Genomic DNA, 23706 nt, shown 5'->3' on the forward strand with positions numbered 1-23706 from the left:
CGACACGCAAAGCACGAAGAGCCGTGAGCCGTTTCCCGCTGACACATCATCATGACATCACCATGATGATGTCATGTGACGGCTTTTGCATCTAATCATTCCATGTTCACGTGATGTTTCTTTGAGAAACAAATTAATTTGTTTGCTGTGCATATGCTGATGTAGACGAAAAACTCTCGTTGCCTGCTGATTGACGAAACACTTGCCTGCTATGCATACATGACGAAATATCTCATCACATGCTCATGACGAAAAACCTGCTGAAGAAAGACAAGTTTCGTCAACTTCGGAGTGTGACGAAACACACTTTGTTTTGTCACATTGGTGTTTCGTCGAGGACTTTCGTCGTCTCTGTCCTTTATATAAACAGCAACTCAAGACAAAAGAATTAGACACAACACAAGAGAGAAGACACACAACACACATAGTACACAGTGAGAGAATATCAGAGAGTTTGTGAGAGTTTCTTGTTCAAATCTTGTAATCCACTTTCTGATCTTAATATATTGTGAGTTTGAAACATTGCATCTTTGTGTCTTGTGTTTATCGATCTCAGTTGGATTCTGCACAACCGGGTTTGTTTGTATACAAGGATTAGGCGACTAGATCCTCCGCTAGTTGGACCTACAACGACAAATCTATCTAATCTATCAATAATCTCTCTATGGTTATGTCGATAGAACTTTGCCTCATGCAAGTGGGTGCACTACAAGAAAGTCGACTAATAGCGGCGACACATGTCGCTGCTAATAGTACTGATCTGCGGCGCTAAAGGTAATAGCGGAGACATTAAAGTTCCACTCAATAGCTAGATAATTAACTTTGAAATTTCTTTTAATTAATCACCATCGACTCGATTTAGGTAATGCAAATTTTGGTTGAAGACTTGACCCATACTCGGATATATATAATGTTTATTTTCATTTCTTTTTTAAGTTTGTCGGCGATCACCTTATCATAGATTGTAATCCAAGATACACATATACGCAAATACAAAAACTGGAATTGTATCTTACAAATGGAATTAATTTAGAAATAAAAAAAATTATCCTTATTTGAAAAATAATGTTTTTATCTTTAGTTGAGGGACTATTGTTGTTGAATGTTTAAATAGGACAATTTGTATAATTTTGTTGATACGGGGTTATTATTAGACCACCCGTAGTGGGACGGTATTTTTAAAAAATTTGAAAAAAAAACGTCTAAAAACGCCCCTCCCCCATTACATGGGGCATTTAAAAAAAAATTCAAAAAATGGATTCTGGCGTATTAATTGTAACGCTGAATAGCAATTGCATGTGGCCAATGGTTTGATGATTGGGAGTGGTCCAAGGTTTGACTAGCCAATGAACAACAAGTTGGGTTTTTTTTTTGGTTTAATGATTGGAAGGGGCATTATTAGGCATTATTCCACTACTAGAAAAGTGGACAATTGTGACCAAAATTTGCGACCAACAAAAGGTGGTCGCAAAATTAGCAACCAATTTGCGACCGAAATCAAAATGGACGCAAAATTAGAGGCCAACCCATAATCGGTTGCAAAACGGTCGCAAATTTTGTGACCACATTTTTCAGTCGCAAATAAGTTGAATAGTGGTCGGAAAAAGGTCGCAAATACGAGAAATATATCAAAAAGCAAAAGTTGCGACCATCTAAATCGGACGCAAATACGAGAAAAATAAAAAAAAAAGCTTTTCTTTTGTTATATATTAAATTGAATGGAAGGTGTGAAAAAGGATATGGGTCATGTGAATTACCGATCTCTAATATTTATATATATTTGTTTATTATTGTTGATTACTACATCCGAACATCTCCTAAAATATATTTGAACCTTAACTTCATGCATTGGTTTTTATAGGAAAGGCGAAGAAAGAGACCATGCATGATAAGGCGAAGAACGAGACCATGCTTATGGCAAACATTGAACCGATGTTAAAAGTTAGGTCTTAAAACGTTTAATCAAAGAGTTAAATCGAGACACTTTATTTTGCATATGTATAATGTTAGGATAACTTGGGATCTTTTAATTAAGTGTTTTATATAATTTAAAAATTTTGATAAATGCTTATATTTTAAAAATAAGAACTAGCAGGTTTCAAATAAAAAATAACTAAAAAAAGCAAAAAAATAAATAACTAAATTTTGCGACTGCTAAACGGTCGCAAAATTTGCGACTGCTAAACGGTCGCAAAATTGTAAAATGTAAGCAGTTGCAAAACAGTCGCAACAAAACTACAAAAACCAGAAGCAGTCGCAAAATTTGCGGCTGTTTTTTTGCTCGCAAAAATTAGTCGCAAAAATTTAGTAGCAGTTGCAAATTGGTCGCAATAGAGCAATTGCGACGAGTGTTTTTCCGATTGCATGTTCGGTCGCAAAATAGTCACAACAGGTCAATTGCGACTTTTTTGCGACCATAAATGCGATCGCAAAAACCCAATTTCTAGTAGTGTTCCCACTACGCCACTTTTGCAATAACGCCCCATGCTGACTAGACTGTCACGTGTCGAATAATGCCCCATGATTGGGGCATTATTTTTCTTCACCACTACACATGGTCTTATTGTTGTTGTTGTTGTAGAGTCAAATGTTCAATGTCAATTAAAATATAGGGGTTATAATGCAAATTTTGGACCAGGGTTTAATCCCTGCGTTTTCAGCTGTATATACGACGTTTAACCTAATCAAGGCCGCTGTTCAAAAAAACAAATCTCACGACCGCCGCTGCTTGACATAATCGAGTTTGATAAAAGTTTTTTTCGTCTTTGTTCTTCAATTCTCAGCCGATTGCATTAGGGATTCCTTAATAAGTCGCTGATTTCAATGGACACGAATAACATTTTGATCTCTCTCGGTCTATCTGGGTCGGATCATAACATGTTCATTGTTCATAGGGAAATCACCTTGGCTGTCAGGTATGGAAAAATTAAATTGTCATGTATCCTTATCAATTTTATTTCCTTTTTACATTATTTGTGAGTATTTACGATGGTCCAGATGATTACTTATAATTTGGTTTATGATGGGAACGCAGTGGAAAAATTAAATTGTCATGTTGATCTCTCAGGTTGTTAGAAAAGGTGGATGCTTTTTATGATTTTGGCTGGTGGAGTGGAGTAATTACAAAGAACATGTTGATAGTAGATACGCTGCAAGGTATCTAATAGAATGATCAGATTGTTAACCACTTAATTATAATTGGGGGTGTTTGAGATCTACTTATTGAAACTGCCTAATGCTTTTTGAAAGAAGCCTTTTTTAATTAAACAAGTTATTTCAATCACAAATAATATAATAACCAGTTTGGTTTAGTAATTACAAATACCTTATTGTTGACTTGCCATAACGAAACACAGTTAGCAGATAGGTTGTTTTAATTAGCAATATTGAGAACTCTCAAAACAGCTTATAACTGTATGGACCCACAATAAGCAGAAAACAGGTTTAATAAGCTATACCAAACACCCTCACTACTAGAAAAGTGACAATTTTTAACACACTTTTCCGTCACAAATTCGTCAAAAATTGACATTTGCTACGGATTTGCAACAAAACCTTGATGTTGGAAAAAGCCCCGTCGGAAACTATTTACTACGCAATTACTACGCAAATTTTAACGTATTTCCTACGGAAATATGGTGTAGGAAATTTGTGACGCCTTTACTACGCATTTCCTATGTTGTATATCAAAAAATTGCAACGCAATTGTGACGGCATATCAAAAAATTGCAACGCATTTGTGACGGAATATCAAAAAATTGCAACACATTTGTGACGGAATATTTAAAAAAAACAAAAAAAAAAAAAACTGGAAAATCCAGTTTTTTTGATAAAATTTGCAGGAAAATTAGCAAAAAAGTACTGATAACCAAATGATATCTAACGCGTCCTAGAAGACAACTCCAAAGCAGCCCTCATAATGGAAACATTACCAATACACTCAAAACTATAATCGACACCTCCATCTGTCATATCAACAAGAACTTGTTGGGTCGGTTTGTCGTGGTCTTTTGGATTCACAAACTCAGTCACACCAAAGTCTTTTGCTGCAATTCATAATTGATAAAAGAAAATGTTATTAAGCCTACCATCTGTTTTTATCATGTGCCATAAAAAAGAGAAAAAATGTAACTAATGCATACCTCGATCAAACTTTCTGTTAATATCTATCCCAATTATACGTGTAGCACCTGCTGCTTTCGCACCCTCTGCTACCTATCAAATGGTATTCGAGTTTATACAGTTTTAAAAGAAACATTCGTATTTATGACAAGTAAAAGATAAATCATCTTTATATACAAACTTACTGCAAGACCAACAGTTCCAAGACCGAAAATAGCAAACATTTATCCTGCTTCAACTTTTGCTGTGTTCCAAACCGCACCAAGACCTGAAGACAAAAATTAGAACCACACAACTAGCTTTTGAATATAACAACAATATGCTGAAGTGAAGAAAAATATACCAGTAGGGACACCACAGCCAAGAAGGCAAACTTTCTCCAAATGAGCTTTAGGATCAATCTTGGTGACACTTTCATCATGCACAACCGTGTATTGACTAAAAGTAGAGGTTCCCGTGAAATGATAAATTGGAGTTCCCCCGACTGAAAAACGACTCTTTTTATCATTCATCATGACACCAACTCCCGTGGCTCCCCTAATTTTTCTCAAGGGGGCAGCCACCCCTGACTATATAGCTTGGTCCGCCCCTGCTCTTTTTTCGACTAAGTTCACAAATCATGAAACATAATACATAACAGATTAAAAATGGAAATAAAAATTACCTGACGACATACGTTGATCCATACCACCGTAACTGTAACTGTTTCATTTCATTTCACTTTCTCAAATCAGCGACTCATATGAAGATTCATAGCAGCAAGCCAGCAATTGAAAACAAGGTTCAAGATTACCTCTACTCTATCAAACATGTCGTCAACGATCAAGGGTTTCCCACTATAGTACGAATCCTGTGCCTAATTAAAATATAGACAAATTATTAACACCTCAAATAACATATACAAAAGTGAGTTTAAATGTTTTCGGTAGGATTGGATTTGCTATTCAAAATTGGGGGTTGCAGCGTAACTTGTTGCCCATTTGCCTATCATTCTACTGTAAATTTTCCGGTTATTTAAAAATGGAATTGTACACTAAAAAATTATTATCTCCTAGAGAATTACAATAAACCATATATTATAATATAGTCTATGTGGAGACAATTACGATATATTCTAACAAAAATCATAACTAATATATTATTATATCCAGGAAATCGAATAGAGAAGTCAATTTGATACATACTTGTCGATAAAAAGCCTCTAGAGTTTCTTGACTAGCCCTTTCAATAGGACCAACGAATATGCAAGGACCCTCCACCAAAAGTTGAGTTGCAGATTGGCGGTCTTTATCGTTTCAAACTTCGGTCACCCCTTCACCAACACTCTCAACAATCCTGTCATTATTACATCATACAGTAATTTCAGCTTATGCCCTTGAAACAATAACAAAAAGGAAAACAACGTTATAGTTGGATGAAAGCAGATACATACCCAGCAGCCTCATGACCAAGAATACATGGAAACAGACCCTCAGGATCCTACAGGGTAGAAATATAATATATTAATCTGACCCAAATCCTGCGACCTCCTGCCTGCACACGATCCCACACCTCAGGGTCATCTGGAACCTCAGTGAAGTCTGACCCGTGAAGATCATGCATCACCTCCAAGTAGCCACCCTAAAATATAATAAAATAATGCAATTATGAGTTGTACTCGATGAATGTGAAAGGACAGTGGTAGTGATACTCAACGGTAACTGGCTTTTCAGAATCTCTTCTATAATACAATATATTAATCTGTTATTTCCTCGACCAAAAATCCAAATAACTATCAATTCTAACCACAATTTCTCTTTTTTGATACGGATCTAACTCACAACAATACACATATCATCGAATCGCATCAAATCAGTTTAAGATACACATACGACACACTAAAACTTGTCTAAAATCAACTGAAATTGTCCGAAATAATCAAAACTTTAGTCGAAATTCACAACTGTCATACCGAAATTCATCCAAAATTGATGAAAACTGTTCGAACCTTTCAAAATATCACTAAAACCAAAACAAAACTCAGTCGAATCATACCAAGATTTTCAAAGAACACACCGAAACCGTTTCAAAATTTTTGTCCGAAATTTGACCGAAACAATCCGGAATTCGTCGAAATCACACTGAAACAATCAGACAATCGATGTAATATGTCCGATATATTCAAAACGATCTGAAACTAACTGAAATACGATCGAATTAGTCCGAAAATCACTAAATCAAATTAACATTTAACAACATATGACCAATCGGCAATCGAACATTGTTTCAGATTTTTTTAAACTTTGAATCAGATATGAAGTTATATATGATTAGATTGATTATCAGCCACAATTGTCTATTCAAACCCAGCCGCTATTCCAGATTCGCAAACACTCAATCACTAAATGAAAACCCAGCCAGCAACTAAACTTTCACTCAACCACAGCTAAAACGAATCACCATCATCATATACTTTCTTTGATTTATACCTGCAACTAATTCTTAATCACAAACAACCTTCAACTACAGCATGGAATTAGATTAGTGAAACTCAGATTCCAGAACTACTGTTTTCATCTTTTTCAAAATGACAAACAACCTTAATCAAGAACTACTGTTTTCATCTTTTTCAAAATGCATTTTCTTACTTTTTGTTGATTATATGTGATATTATTCGTGAAAACAGTTTATCATTCACTGAAACATGTCTGAAAACAACGAACACTTGTTCAAACAGTTTGATACTCACACCGAATTAAACCGAAATAGACGAAATGAACGATATTCAAATCACGATTACGAGCAGAGCATCCGAAACGAAACAAATCAAATCTGATAGAAACTTGTTCGAAATACATCGAAAATCAACCGAAACACATCCGATTTCACCGAAACTCGTCCGATTTCAATCACGATTACGAGCAGAGCATCCGTAGCTCTGATACCACTTGTGAGTTCAGGATCGGATCGTAAACGATCACTAGATCTGCGATGACTTCGATTTAACGTGCGGAATCCGTTAACTCGAACCGTAATCGTGCGCGAAAACGTAAATAAACGTAAATAAAATTTCTCAACCTCCTGTTTTCCTATTTTGCTATGAAAATATAGGTTAATTAATCAGTCTATTATTATCGCAATACATATACGAACTATTATTATGGCAATACATATACAATTACAGTTATGTTATCAATGTACAATCATATCAATAAACCCTAACCCTAACTCAAACACAAACACCACAGCAATTGACAAATTCAAACATAATTTAATTCATTTACAGTCTCGAAACAGTAAATCAAACACGCGCGCACAAACGAGCAAAAACTGAATTCACATAAAGCTCAATCGATTTACACAACGTACCTTCTCGATTGTTCCAAAACACGAACTCTTCCTTCACGATAGATCTCTCGTTGCTACAGGAACCAGCAACGACTTCCGTTTACAATGGATTAACAAACAGTAATGGAAAAAACGTCGGTTAGTGAAACTTAACTCAAAATGATGAAGAAAAACATCTCTATGTGAAACTTAAATGCAGATTCACTCAATATAAAGAATTAAAACATCGATAAGTGAAATTTAAACGCAGTTTAAGAGAAAATGATGAAGAAAACATGAAAAAGTGAAATGATACCCTGTGAGAACGGGCGGATGATCGAGGAGCAGAGCTGGAAAGTGAATCGGCGGGAGGATTTTCCGACCAGGTCTATTCGGCGAATTTGCTGAGGAGTTGGTCGGAGGAGGCTTTGGTGATGTGTTGGACGGTGGTTGTATGGTGGCGGTGCGATCGAAGTAGGCGGAGTAGGGTTTAGATCTGAGAACGTTGAGGTGTTGAATAAAATCTTTTATGTATGGTGTTGGACACTTGGACGGTTATATGAGAAGGTGTTGAATAAATTCTTTTATTGATGTTAAGAAATATGGACGGTGATGTGTTGGACGGTTTTATCATCTGCTCGAAATATCATATATATGAAATGTGAAAATATCTAAAAAAAAAAAAAATGTGTGGCTGCACTTTCAAAATAATTGTAACACATTTTATAACAAAATTATGACAGAATTATGTGTTATTAGCGTTTGTCACTATTGTGTAGCAAATTTGTTTAAAAAATTAGGGTTTTTTTTGTCGTTATAAATGCGTCACAATTTTGTCAAAATTTGTGACGCATTTTTTTTCGTAGCAAAATTCCGTAGTAAATTGGCTACTTTTCTAGTAGTGCCTCTAATCAGCTTTTAGTTTGAATGAGTTTTGTTGTTTATGCTCTAGCAACAAATGTTTTTGCTAGTGGGAATATAGCTTGTCTTTTCTTAGGATGTCATATTTTTTTTTCAGGTTTCTGTTTCTGATGATGCTGTGCATGATGAATTAAGAGAAACTGCTACCTTAAACCTTACAAATACTATTGGGGACACACCTACTAGTATTGATAAATAAACTTATTGTGTAACAAGATCAATGAAGAGATCAAAAGCGACAAATCTTGGTAGCAATGAAAAGTTTATAAAGCCTTCAAATAAAAAATTACAATGCGTGAACTTATAATAGAGATGCCAATGTAAAGAATTACCAAATAGGAAGGAGAGATAGAGTTAACTTTGCAACAGGAAAAGTCTTCAAGATTCATCTACACAAAAAGAAGTAGAAATTCTAATGTTATGAAATCAGTGGACACAATATCTGAAGATCAACCTTTTTCAGGATGGTTCCTAACTACTCTCTAGTCAACAGGTTTCTTCGAAGGGACATGCCATTTACAGTTATATCATCTGAGAGCTGAAATCAAGGATCAGTTGGACTCTATTTGTTTTTTTATAAAACATTTGATGGAAATGATTTCATAGAAGAACAGATGGGGAGCGTTTGAAACAATGTCTTCTATTGTGGACTGCCTCAATCCATGTTTGATTGTAACGTGTTTATTGTTCATAGTGTTTTGAATTTTTCTTTATATAGTCATTTGATATACTGCGTGTCTTTGTACTCTTTTTTCTCCTAGCATATGATATAGCCACAAGAAGTAGAATATTAGCTAAAATTACACTTTCAAACTTTAATAAAAACGAACCCAAGATCGCATTTAAAAACAAAAGAATTGCCTACAACTTTTAGTTACTCCCCATGAAAGGCAAAAGACTTCATGTCAACAGAAATTATTTGAAAGGAAGTCAATAACATGTAGGGGGGTTCAAAAAAATCTGAATCCGAAACCGAATCTGAAATATCCGAAAACCCGTATCCGAAATATCTGAAATTTCGGATATCCTAATCCGAAAATTCGGGTTCGGATTCGGATGTTAGTTTTACAGATTTTCGGATATTCGGATTATCCGAATCTGAAATCTTAAAAAATAACAAAATAGATATATTTTAATATATCATAGATTTTTTTTGTTCAGTAAGTAAATAACACTTCAAAAACTCAATAACAAAACAATTACACCACACCACGCGCATTCACACTTAGAAAAACTAGGGTTTCTCTTTGGATCTCAAACTTCAGCGCCGCTCCCTCTTCCTTGCGACATCGACCCTCTCCGATCCGGCGTCCTCTCCGTCGTCATCTGTCTCGGTGTCTCCGGTGACAAAAGGTTCGACTTTCTCATCTATAAATCCTGTATCTAACCATTAACTTTCGGATGTTTTGAGATGTATATATATAATATACTAGATCGTTTGAGATGTGTATCTAACCTCTACATGGTAATCGATTTGTAGATACTTGGATATTGTTTGCTTTTTGAGTTCACATCTTCGTCAGATCTTCAAAAGGTAATATTTAACAATTTAAATTGTTTTTCATCAATATAGACTTTAGATATTGGATGTTAGTTTTCATTATGTATTAGATCTACTGATTTTTTTTGTTCCAGATTTGATTGTTGAATTGTTATGTGTTTTCTTGTACAGTTACCTATTCCAATGGAGAATCTTAATGAAACTAATTCAGATTGTGAGTTAGTTTCTGAAAATGAGATGGTTTCAAAGAAGAAACAAAAACTGAAAAAAGATGGAAAACTCCCATGTCCACCCACGGCTCCTTCAGAGTCTGTTTGTTGAAAAAAAGATCTTCATGGTGGCAGCATTATACTGATTCTGATGTCTCCGACAAGGCGGAGTGTATTTATTGTCATAAACTAACTAGTTTTATACCGGTCTGGTGGACGGGCGTATTTATGGTATAATGACACAAGTATTTTATCTTTGTATTCTAAACAAAAACATTATTTGTTTAAAACCTACCAAAACGTGAGGAATGTTTCATCAAAAGCGTTCATATTTAGATTTACCCAAATAAACTTACAAATGGCTGGGCATAAGCATTTTCATTTCTTTGCATTTTAAACAAAAACATTATTTGTTTAAGCAGAGCGAATATGTGTGGAATATTTTATTATAATGGTACATACTTACATAGACATTATAACATAACAATAAATACCAATGGCTTTGGTCGTGTTGAAAGTTGAACACACTCATCTCAATTCCTCAAGGTCCTTTTGTCCTAGCTTGAGATGATTGCTAGAATGATCCATATAGCTCATTTGATAACTCTGTCCTACAACACAAAAGATATCATAACACTAGCTTGTCACCTGGATTAATAACATCATACATACCTTAAACATGCCTTCAGGCTTGTTGGTGGTAGAATCTGCCCTTAATTCCAGAATGCAACACTATTGAGCACAGGCTCATGGATTTAGACAGTGAATACACAAATTTATTAAATGTTTTTAATTTATTTTTTTAAGAACAATACTTTGTAAATTATTGTGATGAAACGTAAAGTTTGATATACCGTATATGTGCATCAGTCAAAGGCAAGGTTGGAGAACTCGCTAGTCGCTAGCGGGTCGGTGAGGTAGGGACTAGCGACTACTCGGGATTACTCGGGATTAATCCTGATTACTCGGATCAGACTTTTTATGTATAATTTTAAGTTTTTATACATATATACATATATTTTTCTATGTAATTTTTTTAAGTGGACAAGTTTTGACTGGAATCTGGGAGGTTTTGGCTGGAATATGTGTTTTTTCCGATTTTTTCAGATTTTTTCCGATTTTTTTTGTTTTTTCTGATTTTTTTTTTGTTTTTTCCCGATTTTTTCCGATTTTTCCCGACCGACTAGTAGCGATTAGGGCCGACTAGGGCCGACTAGGCCAACTAGCGATTTTTTTTACTGATTAGCTGAAAATTACTCAGTTGATGGGCGACTAGCGACTAGTCGGCGATTAATCGCCGGCTAGTCGCGATTTTTGCAACCATGGACATACGCTCTTAACTTACAATCCCCAAATTCGCATAGACCTTCCATTTCGCCTCTCTACCCTTAAAGGGCCCAGTTTTCAACCTGCGTCAGCCCCTAGATTTTCATGGATTCTTCGAAACCGCGTTAAATGGATGCACCCTTACCCAAAAAGCCTTTTTGCAAGCTCCTTTTAAAGGAACTCCTTTAAACATCTTTACATATGTCACAAAATAAAACATAAACAAATGGAAAATTTAGATAAATAAAAACTAATAGCATGCAATGATGCGATATAAATAGATGAAAACTTTAGCTTAAAAAAATATAATAGCAGACAATAATGCAACAATATGTTTTTTAAAATTACTGCGATTTTCTAGGTACCTATATAAACTAACAAAAACAGAACCCTTTATATGAGACTTGTATTTCGAATCGGATTCGTTAAAGACCGGCATGGGAGACTGCTCTTGTTGATTACATTGCCAATCATTTTCTTCCAATTCATTTTTCATTTTTGAGATTGTCATCAAGAAGGGGTTAGTGTGATTGTTGTTATCATCCCCGTGATCGGATTGAAATCCCAACGTACTCGAATGGAGGATAGGTCAAAAGGAGAAAAATAACTGGAATGTGTATGTAGAGGGGCAATCTTAACCCAAAGACTTCCAATTGGGTCTGTTTAGGTTGCTTTTAAAATTATATGTGTTGATTTGGGTAAGATATTTTAACTAATGGGTCACAATAGGTCACTTGAAATTCCATCTTGTTATTTTCGAGTCAAAGCGGGTCGACAACATTAAAGAAATGGGTCGATGTGGGTTAGTGTCTTAAAGAAACGGGGCAGGTTTCAGATCAAACTGGGATTCGAACCAGCACAAGTATCCGCACCAGACGGGTTACGGCACGAAACGGGTTTTGGATGGGAATGGGTTCAGTTCAAATTGAGTTTTGAGCCTAGACGGGTTCGGCACGACGCAGGTTTTGGATCGGAACCGGGTCGGTTCGGGTCGGGTTTCGGGCCGACACGGGTTTCTGGACGGGACGGGTTTCGGATCGCAACGGGTTTTGGGCCGACATGAGTTTCCGCACGAGACGTGTTTCGGGTCGGGACGAGTTTCGTACCGTTTCGACGCGAACCGTTTCGACAAACAAATGCTAAATGTCAAGAAAGTCAAGCAAGATTACCTCTGCTGGGAAGTGATGATATGTCTTCTGTGGGAAATGATGATAATAAGGAGGCAGATGCGGGACGAGGTCGTGTCCATGTGTTACTCTAAACGTATTTGTTACAACTTGGCTATAATACGATGCAAAAACAACATTGTCTATTCTTGGCATGCCAAAGGTCGAACTTGGACATTCTTTGATCCATAAATAAGCTGTAGAAAGGTAAATAATTGGTTAATATTGATGCAAAAGATAAATATTAAGAGATGGAATTATCATAGTTACCGCAAGATCCAATCTACAACAAGCCGCCATAGCACCTCCCATTCAATGCCCAGTCACCATAATCTTGAGATCTTCATATGCCTTTTTTGCTCTACTGACACCATCATGAATTCTCGAACGCATAATTGTATTATTGTAAGCATTAAAAAATCCATCATGCACCTGAAACATTGGAACCAAAGATATGATAACCATATCACACGTGCAAACACGAAACGCAAAATTATGCCACATGCACCTTGCCGTCTGTGCAACCACGGTAATCAAAGTCAAGCTGCTTCCAGAATATGTCTGCAGTCCAGTTCTATATACTGTGACCAAATATATGTTACTCAAACATGAACTCGAGGTTTTGTCGTTTTGAACGTATGTATTATTTTATATAAAAGACCATACTACATTGATCAAGAAATAAACAGGCAACAGTTGAATTAATACCAGGTTTCTTGAGTGCCTCTAAATGCGATAACATAGCATCCAGATCATCCGCAACCCCAACAAATGCCTGCAATCAGTAATTAAGTATTTAGTCAGTATATAGTATATACAAGTACGAGATCCAGGAAAGATTACGACATAATGAAGGAACCATTTCAAGCCAATACCACTAAATCAGAACAAAACACCTGTACCTACAAGCAGTTCTGAACATCAACAATGAGCTCTATAACTTCGAATCCCTGATTTAAGATAACATGAAACATGAGCATTGATGTGAACACTGTGTTCAAATTTACAATAAGTACCACACCAACAAATACCTTGGTTAGGCATCACATCTTGAACAGGTCCATGCAAAAGGATCTGTTAAATCTAAAATGTAAACCTGCATGGACAAAGGCAACTTCTGGTTATCATGTATGGTTGTGTTTAAGTCAAGAAAATAATAAATTCACAGTGTTCACAATAGTATGTTGCTAACTTATTTTGTGCCCACATGCCCTTTATAGAGCATAAGTGATAGAGTGAGCTTACTGCAGAAGCATATGTTAGAAATAACCCGTTGATGTGGCCTTACGGATCATTTGGTAACATTACCAATATGACATAACCTCAAATTTACAATAAGTACCACTCCCACAAGTAAGTGTCTCTAACTTGGTATCTATATTTACGTTATTATTGAATAAACATGATTAGGTTCTATATTTTGACCCATGTTTATAGATATAATCAACATGTGGTATCAGAGCAATGTTGATTATATCAATCTAATTATCAAACTTGATTTGAGGTTTCTAGAAATTGGAATTTAAATATTTGATGAAAATTACAAAAGACGACTCGAGTTCCTGTTGATTTTTGAAGATTTGTATTTTGGTTTTGAACTGAATTATATATTGAATCACAAAAAAAAAAATTAGTTTTGATATTTGTTAATTCGGTGGATAAGAACTTAAGGGATTATGAATATTTTAGTGCCATTGAAATTAATGCCTGACTTTTACAATTCTTAAAATTGACGCTCTGAAATGGTTAATGGAATTTATATGGATATGGAATCCAATTTTGTTTATTACGTGTTGCAATCCATTTTCTAGAACTTCATTTTATGTATTTAGATTTTAATAAATTATACTTTTATGTGGATTATAATTTAGATTCCCAAAATTTACTAAACTTCTAATGAATGTAGAAAATTGATCATTCACCAGGATGTAAGAAATCAATTTTTATGCATAATTTTGATTTCCATAACACTGTCATTATATATGGATTTAGACCTTCCATAAATCCACTTAATTATTGTCAGGGACTAATAATTTATCATCAGGTTTTTATATTAGAGACAAATATTTTTGTTGATGTTCAGTCTTATTCATGGTCATGAATTATATGTTAAGCTTCCGTATGTGATATTTTATATAAATTATTTCTGCATAAATTTTCGCATAACGTTTGTACAAATTCGCATGCCTTATGTTAACTTTTGAAAGCCTTATTTATTTGGTTTCGTATTTCCATAACTTGCGAATGACCCAACTTTAATTTATGACATTTTATGTTATTATTTGTATTGTTGGATAATGAACCCAATAACTAATTGTTTGATGATACACATAATAAATTATTAGTATAATGTACATAAATATTTCATTTTTTGCCCAAAGGTGTTATGTTATATTTATGTGTTTTACCTTATTATTTATGTATGTTCATCATGATACATGAATTTTGGTCAAAGCCAAAACGAAGCCAAAGTTCATGTAGAACATTGAGACAGTCTATATTTATGTGTGTTCATTATATATGAATTTTGGTCATAGCCAAAGCGAAGCCAGAGTTCATGCAGATCACTAAAGACGGTCTATTATTTATATCGTTCGTTATGCCTGAAATTTGGTCAAAGCCAAAGCGAAGCCAAAGTTCAGGCAGAACATTAAGTTGGCTTTTATTTACGTATGTTCATAATACATGAATTTTGGTCAAAGCCAAAGCGAAGCCAAAGTTCATGTAGAACAATAAGTCAGTTTGTTATGTATGTTCATAATGCATAAATTTTGGTCAAAGCCAAAGCGAAGCCAAATTTATGTAGAACATCAAGACAATCTGTTATTTATGTATATTCATAATGTGTCAGAATTTTGGTCAAAGCCAAAACGAAGCCAAAATTCAGGTAGAATCTTAAGTTAGTCTGTTATTTTGGTGTTATAGTAGACTATATCTTCAATATAATAATCTGTGTATGCCTTACTTGATTACCCCATAATGTAAATCACTCTAAGCTTCTTCTTAAGTTTGTATCTCGTCTATTTCATCCACTCTAATTTCAAAACCTAAAATGCTTTGCTTACTAAAGAGTTTCTACAAAATTTGCTTTTATTGGATTGTTGATTATCTCTTAAGATATGACAACCCTACTACTCTTTTCTGATAATAGTATTACAGAAGAAAATTAGAGCATGACTAGTGGGATAAGTCAAACATTATATTTCTTATGATAATCAAGAACTCACTTAAATTATTGCTGTCATGTGAGCTATTCTAGATTATAAATTTCCGAAGACTATTTTGTTTTCTTTGGAAGAATCAAAATAACTCCTAAGACACATGCATTACTCTAGATTCTTATTATAAAGTTAGTGGCATATGTGAATACATCGTAATGTACAATACCATGACCCATAATTTAAAGGTTTACACATGAAAATCAGTACACTTTTCCGGTGTATTACATATAACTTTTCCACTAATACCATAAGTTGCCTTAGGAATCAACTATAACACTCAAGAGTACCAAAGGAAAATGAGTGCGTTGATTAGCAGCATATGTACAGGAAAAGGAATGCATGAAACTGGAAAACTAGATGTTCATCTCACCGCCACTAAACCTAAAAGGAGGAGACTTTTAAGATTAAGAGATAGTCTAAAAGCACTACTTCCAGCTATAAGTTTCTTCAAAGGAAAGTCTCATAGCAGGTTTATGCCATTAAACTAGGCATGAGCATCGAGACTATCCATAATTCAATGGAACAACTGGCTAAGATAAGTAGTAAGATATTTATGATATTTAAGTCTGCTAACGGTAATATTCTAACCAACACATGACCGGTTGACTCCAGTTCTATGTGTTTCCTTATCAGAAATCAACAAATAATTCCAGCTATAAGTTTTCTGTCTTTACTTTTGGTGATTATGTAAAGGTTTTGTCTAGTACCTAACTAGCCAATATGTACTGGACAAATGCTTGGTGATGAATGTAATTGAAATTTGCTGTTCAAAAAAAAAAACAAATAATTAATATGAGAGTTAGTGGCAAAATTTTATGTTAAGACTATAAGAACCATAATAAAGTGTTTTATAATTGGGCTTTATGATACCTTATATATTCTGTAGATTATTCAGAATTTAGTATCAATATAAAAGCTGCATTATGATAGTTGTGAGGTTTGCATGGTTAAAACAAAGTCACTCTTACCTTAAACTCTCATATTATTTGTCATCTCAATCTGGATAGAAACCTTATAAGATAGAACTAGATGATGCTACACTTTTTCACAAGCTTTTGTTATCATGAAAATGAAAATTTAACAAAAGAAAAATGAGACTTACAAATTCCATCCATTAAGACCAAATTTCATGAGAAATCATGACTAGGTTAATGAAGGATGAAATATTATCAAATCTCATTCTTAGTGGCTTATGAGCATGTGTTATAAGCCTTAATATTTAAATGGCTAAGGGAATAAATTAAGTTCAATTAGAAGTTATATTTCATTGGAACTTATCCCAAAATGGAATATTCAGACATAATTCATTTATCATAATATTTACTTGTATTTAATATGTCTTATATGAATAAAGGTATTAAAGAAATTAATTCATATATACTATGATTCCTTCTAAATATGTCCCTCAAAATTTTATAACATCTGGACATTAAGGAAATCAAGTTTGACATATATGACAGGTTCCCATAGCACGTACATCATTGAAACTAATCTTGTAGCATTCCTAGAGATCTAAAAGGTTAGTGGGAGCATTAAGTGTCTTAATCTTAACTTGCGAGAGTTGCAAGAGGTAGGGGAGTGAAAACTTGTTGTTACCTCAATTTGTACCTCTTGTACGAGACATTGCTACTTCACAACTTTTCTCTTTAAGAATCTACTGCTACTCTAACAAAAGTTTCATTGTTGCTTAAACGTGGGCACACTCAGATTTCTTACCAAAATTATAATACTCAAACAGAGAAACTACCATGAGTTACATCATTAACTTGTTTCTCTATTAGAATCTATTGGCCTTCTAATGTTGACCATAAGCATGCTAAATTTTTTAATGATTTCTAAAATTAGTGGGAGTAGTAAAAGTCCTTATCATGACTTGCAAGAAGTACAAGAGGCGGGGGGAAGGAACTTATTAAATTTTACTCCAATTACACCTCTTGTACACTATACTCCACCAACTCTTACACGCTTAGAATCTTGAAAATGATAGCAACTTAATCAAGAGTTAATCCATAATTGAAACTCATAATACAACCCAATAATCAACTACAGAGGTCATCTAACTTTGATGATTATGTATTCTCCTTGACTGAAGTTGAAATGGATATTAGAAAGTTTACAGATCCTACCTCTTCTAATTAAGTCATTAGCATCAATCAATTTTCTAAATGGAATAAAAAATTGTTATTAGCAAATTTGATTTTATGTGTCAAAATAACATTTGGGATTTGGTTGAATTACATAAATCCAAATGCAAACGTTAAGACACTAAAAACAAGATTGATTGTTAATGGTTATGCTCAGAAGAGAATTATTTATCAAAGAATCATCTTACCTTTCTTACAAAAGGTTTCTTTGAGGATCATTGTTGTTCTAGTAGCTTATAATCTTTTTTAGCTACATTAAAGGGATATTAAAACAACTTTCCCTTAAAAAAGACTTACATGTTCAAAACAACCTGAAAGTTCTAAACTGAAAGGTCAAGAACACTTAGTTTCTAAGTCGATGAAATCCATATATGGGTTGAAGCAAACATCAAAATGTGACGAAATCTTAATGCAATTCTTTTCATCATGAATTAAGTGGATTTATGTGTACAAACCTCAGGGTGAGTGGGAGCAACTAATGTAAACTTGTCCTTATATAGATGACATTCTTTTGATAAGTATATGTTACATAAGTCAAATAATTTCTCACACATTGTAGGTCCCTTTTCTCGGAGGATCGAGAACAACCTAAACCTTGTTATACTAACCCACTAGCGAGTGCGGAATCCAAGCTAGTAGGCAAACCGGGATGAAGCAAGAACAAACACAAGAACACACAAAGTTCACCGATTAACACCACTGTATTAATACGTATGAAGTTTACAGTTACAAGCACAATGTTTACAAAACCAAAGATGTAAACTCTCAAGTGTGTGTGTGTGTTTCCAGCAGAATGCTCTCAAGCTCTCTATCTCTTGTGTGTGTGCATCTGCCTTTCACACTACACTGCATGGGTATATATATACCCAGCTCATGATGTCTGGTCGAAGGATCCGATAGATGGTCCGAAGGATCATCTTTCGGATAGAAAGCTTTCGAAGGATTAGCAAGGACCTCGAAAGATCACCTTTTGAGGTCTATTGTTCGAAGCCTATCTTTCGATCACCTCGAAGGATCAACAGAATCCTTCGAGTCTATCCTTCGACATCGACACACATATCAAACATATGTTAACTGTTGGCCAAGTCAATCCGGAGGATGGTTGACTTGGTCAACCTACAGACTACCGAGGACATCGTTTAAATACAGACCGAATACAGACAAAGTACAGACACAAGTGCACCAACAAACTCCCCCTTGGCTGTAGCTTTGTCTTTATCTTCTATAGTTGTAGACTCGTCTCGAACTTCGACGGTCTTTGGTCTTCGAGTTACCAAAACTCTGATGTCCTTTCAAGTCTTCAATGTCGGAGGATCTTCAAAGTCTTCACGTCTTGAAAGCAGAGAGTGTATCAACAAACTACCCGTATCATGTAGGAAGTGTGTTGACAAACTCCCCCTTAACATAGGCTCCCCCTGAGTTATGCTCGTGAAATACTTTAACTTTATGAAGTGAGATCCTTGTGGTGTTGATGATGGCCAGCGGCAACTCGATCATATCTTTTGAGCGCCTTCTCGTCGTGTCTTCATTCCAAAGCTTGTCATCGACCATGTTCTCCTAACCTTTAGAATCTGCACATGCAAGAAATCTAAACGCGTAATGAGAACAACTGCTTGGAACATAGCATAAACAAATGACACACGAATGACCATGTCACAATCAAACACCGTCCGACAGTTTGAAAGTTTAATAAATTTGTCAATTTAAGTCTTTAACTTTCAAAACTTGCAAATTTCGACCGTTTATGAAGATTTAGTCAATTCGGTTTTCGTTCAGGTTTCAGGTAACGAAGACTCGAGCTCCAACATCGTACGATCGAAAATAAAGTAGAAAGAAAATCTTTTTGGCTTTTATAAAGTTTATATTAAAACACACCTAAAATCTTTTTGGTATTTTTGAAAGTAAAAGACAACAATTTAAAATCCTTTGAGTGTTATCAAACGACATCACCGCTAATGTCATGCTGATATGCACCAAACGACGAAACTGTTTAAAAGAAATAATAAAAGTTAAGCAGTAAATAAATATATACAGACACTCTTTTTGTGAGTTTCGAGGGTAAGAGAATCATATCAGTGTACGGTCATGCCAAAACACTCTTGTTGTTCAGTTAGTTAACATTAAGATAAGCATCCTATAACAATTATCGGTATTGTTGTCCACTTAAGCTCAACTTATCAGACGTAATCATGGCGAGGGGATACGTTAAGGTATGATTTATACTTACCGACCGGTGTTCATCCACATCACGACACATTCCCGTATCAAGGTATGCACGAGAGTTCATCTTACCAGTGAGTATACTGATTATCATCTGTTTGACTGTATAAGCTGTGAGATACTCACTTATTTTGATTTGAAAACAAGCCCTATGTGATATAATCACTTATTGATGAGGAACTTGATTTTCATATGCATGAGGGCACAGGTGCAAGTCCGTGAACAGGTCAGTACTTCCGTACAGCAGAGAGACGAACTTGACACCCGGAAAAAATGTGATATTTTATCACTTATTTATTTGGACATGTGATTGTTTATCACTTATTGAGGTCAAATGCAGTATGTAATATGTACACGTATGTATAGTATCATGGAAGATCTAGACTTGCGTCCCCGTTATTTTTCGGTAAAAGATACAACCATGATACCCAGATGATAAGCAGCATAAAGACCGAATATCTCAGAACCTCGGCAATCTATCAAACGAAATTTCGGTACTAAGACCATATGCCAATGAATGGTTCTCACCTGATCTTCAGTCGATTAAGATTTATATCACCCTGCATACTTTAAAATGATTGTGAGCCTACCGATACATCTTATATAGAGCTGCTTATCGTTTTGCATTTAAGGTTTAAAGAGGTTAGGATAGACCACTGACTTACTATCATTTTCTCTTTTGCTCGCCAGGAAACTCATTTTTGTTTTTCTATGTTTTTGTGTTTTTGAAATTTTTCGATGTTTTTGTATTTTCCGATTTTTGGATTTACTCCCCCTAAAATCAACAAACTAAGATAAATTTAAAAAAACACACAAAGATATTTACAAAAATGATTTTCCGATGTTGGTTTACTCTTGCTTGACCTTAATGCCATTTACCAATAATAAGAAGTCAAATCTCGATTTGTCAAAAGCTTTGGTAAATAAGTCGGCACGTTGGTCATCGGTGTGGACCTTAACAACATCGATTAGCCTTTTCTCAAAGCAATCACGTATGAAGTGATATTTGATTTCGATGTGTTTGGTCTTTGAATGCTGCACAGGATTTCTAGTGATATCTAAAGCAGCAGAATTATCAACGTATATAGGAGTAGTTAGGAATTCAAAACCGTAGTCCCGCAATTGTTGCTGGATCCAAAGAACTTGTGAGCAACAACTTGAGGCAGCAATGTATTCAGCTTCGCATGTTGATGTAGCTACACACGTCTGCTTCTTGCACTGCCATGTGACTAGGCGATTTCCTAAAAACTGACATCCAGCCGTTGTGGATTTGCCGTCGATTTTACATCCGCCAAAATCAGAATCACTGAATGCGACCAAGTCAAAGTTATTATCCCTAGGATACCACAGACCGGTGTCGGGGTAAGCCTTCAAATAACGAAAAATCCTTTTGACAGCTGCAAGATGTGAGGCCTTCGGATTAACTTGATATCTGGCAAGCAGGCACGTTGGGTACATTATATCTGGCCTTGATGCTGTGAGGTACATAAGGGATCCGATCATCGCGCGATAGTATGAAGGGCTAACAGGTTCACCCTTCAAGTCAGGAGTAATTCCGTGATTTGTTGGCAATGGGGTACCAATGGGCGTTGCATCGGACATCTGGAACCGGCTCAAGATGTCTCCAACATATTTAGTCTGATGGATGAATATCCCAGACTCCGTTTGTTGCACTTGTAGGCCCAAAAAGAAATTCATTTCCCCCATAGCACTCATCTCGAACTTATCCTGCATGATGCGCTCGAAATTCCTACACAAAACATCATTAGTAGAACCAAAAATAATATCATCAACATATACCTGAACCAGAAGAAGATCTCCATCTTGTTCTTTGATGAAGAGAGTACAATCGATAAGACCTCTTCGAAAACCGTTCTCCAGCAGATATGTAGATAAGGTTGCATACCAAGCTCGTGGCGCTTGATGAAGACCATAGAGAGCTTTGTTGAACAACCAAACCCGATCGGGATGAACAGGATCTTCAAAGCCTGGAGGCTGTTCGACATATACCTCTTCTTCAACCACACCATGTAGAAATGCACTTTTGACGTCCATCTGGTAAACCTTGAATCCTTTGAATGAGGCATAAGCCAGAAAGATCCGAATAGCTTCCAGACGTGCAACTGGTGCATAGACTTCGTTGTAGTCGATCCCTTCTATCTGACGAAAACCTTGAACGACTAAACGAGCTTTGTTTCGAATAACCACTCCACGGTCGTCTTTCTTGCATTTGAAGACCCATCGAGTGCCAATCTTCTTGTAATTCTCAGGCTTTTCAACAAGCTTCCAAACACCAAGCTTGTGAAATTGCTGTAATTCTTCCTGCATGGCTTCAACCCAGGCACTATCTTTCAAAGCCTCTTTCCACGACTTTGGTTCTTCTTGTGACACGTAACACGCGAAGGACCAGTCATTCTGTTGACCAGATTCTCTTATAGCTGAATACAAACCAGCATTCCGGTTGTTTCTCAGCTGATTACGCGTCTGCACACCGCGATGGACATCTCCTATGATATTCTGCTGGGGGTGGGTATCGTGAATCCTCATTTCAGGATTATCTGGCACACGAGCATTGATACCCAAATTATTCAGATTAAGATCAACAACCAACTCCACGCCAGGAATGTGAGTAGAGGTGGATGCATTTCCTTCAGCAGTATCCACATTCTGCGTATGAGGTGTATCTACAGAAGCACCTTGAACAGGAGCAGCTGGAGCTGAAGATCCTTCAGCTGCATCATGATATTCATCATCTTCAGAAGAGTCATTATAATCAGCAGCATCTTCATAAACCTCATTTTGAACCATATTGTTGACAGACGTAGAAGCTTGAGGGTCAACAACAATAGGTCTAACCAATGGCGAGACAGCAGCGTTGTCACTTTCCAACAACATTCGAGCCGCTGCTGATTCTTCGTCAAAGATTGGCAGATTGAAGGAGTCAAATAGCCCATCATAATCGAACATCCACGGATCACTCGGAGCCCTAACAGGACTCGTGTACCTTTGAACCCTAACTTCACTCCATAGCTCTATCTTTTTGGTAGCTAGATTCCAAACGCGAAAATTCGGAGTTGCATATCCAAGGAAGAAACCCTCGATAGCTTTTGCACCAAACTTTCCATCCGGCTCAATCATAGTACAAGGAGCACCAAAAGGTTCAAGGTAAGAAAGATCCGGTTTCCTTCTCTGAAGGAGTTCGAAACAAGTCTTGCCATGTCTCTTAACTGTAAGAACTCTGTTCAACGTGTAGCAAGCAGCCGATACAGCCTCCCCCCAGAATTGAATAGGGAGTTCCGACTCTACTAACATTGTTCTTGCAGTTTCAATAATAGTCCGATTCTTCCTCTCAGCGACACCATTTTGTTGTGGAGTATAACGAGAACTGTACTCATGAAGAATGCCTTTAGAAGTACAAAACTCATCCATAACTTGATTATTGAATTCAGTTCCATTGTCGCTTCGGATCCTTTTCACTTTCAACGTATAGAGATTCTCCAACATTGTAAGAAGATCCTTGAGGATGCCAGGAGTTTCACTTTTGTGTGCCATAAAAGATACCCAAGAAAA

General features: G+C 35.8%; 1 long non-coding RNA gene and 1 pseudogene across 1 annotated transcript; both read right to left on the reverse strand.

Moving 5' to 3' along the window:
• Positions 1-3864: 3864 nt before the first annotated feature.
• LOC110888858 lies at positions 3865-4757 on the reverse strand (annotated as a pseudogene).
• Positions 4758-4783: 26 nt separating this feature from the next.
• Positions 4784-7956, reverse strand: LOC110891188. The gene is made up of 6 exons (XR_002565100.2): positions 7745-7956; positions 7471-7542; positions 5555-5742; positions 5307-5457; positions 4916-4978; positions 4784-4824 (listed from the first exon to the last, which is right to left on the reverse strand). It is a non-coding gene; the product is annotated as an uncharacterized LOC110891188 (long non-coding RNA).
• Between the last annotated feature and the right edge of the window lie 15750 nt (positions 7957-23706).

The sequence above is a fragment of the Helianthus annuus genome, chromosome 11 (assembly GCF_002127325.2).
Source record: "Helianthus annuus cultivar XRQ/B chromosome 11, HanXRQr2.0-SUNRISE, whole genome shotgun sequence".
NCBI lineage: Eukaryota > Viridiplantae > Streptophyta > Magnoliopsida > Asterales > Asteraceae > Helianthus > Helianthus annuus.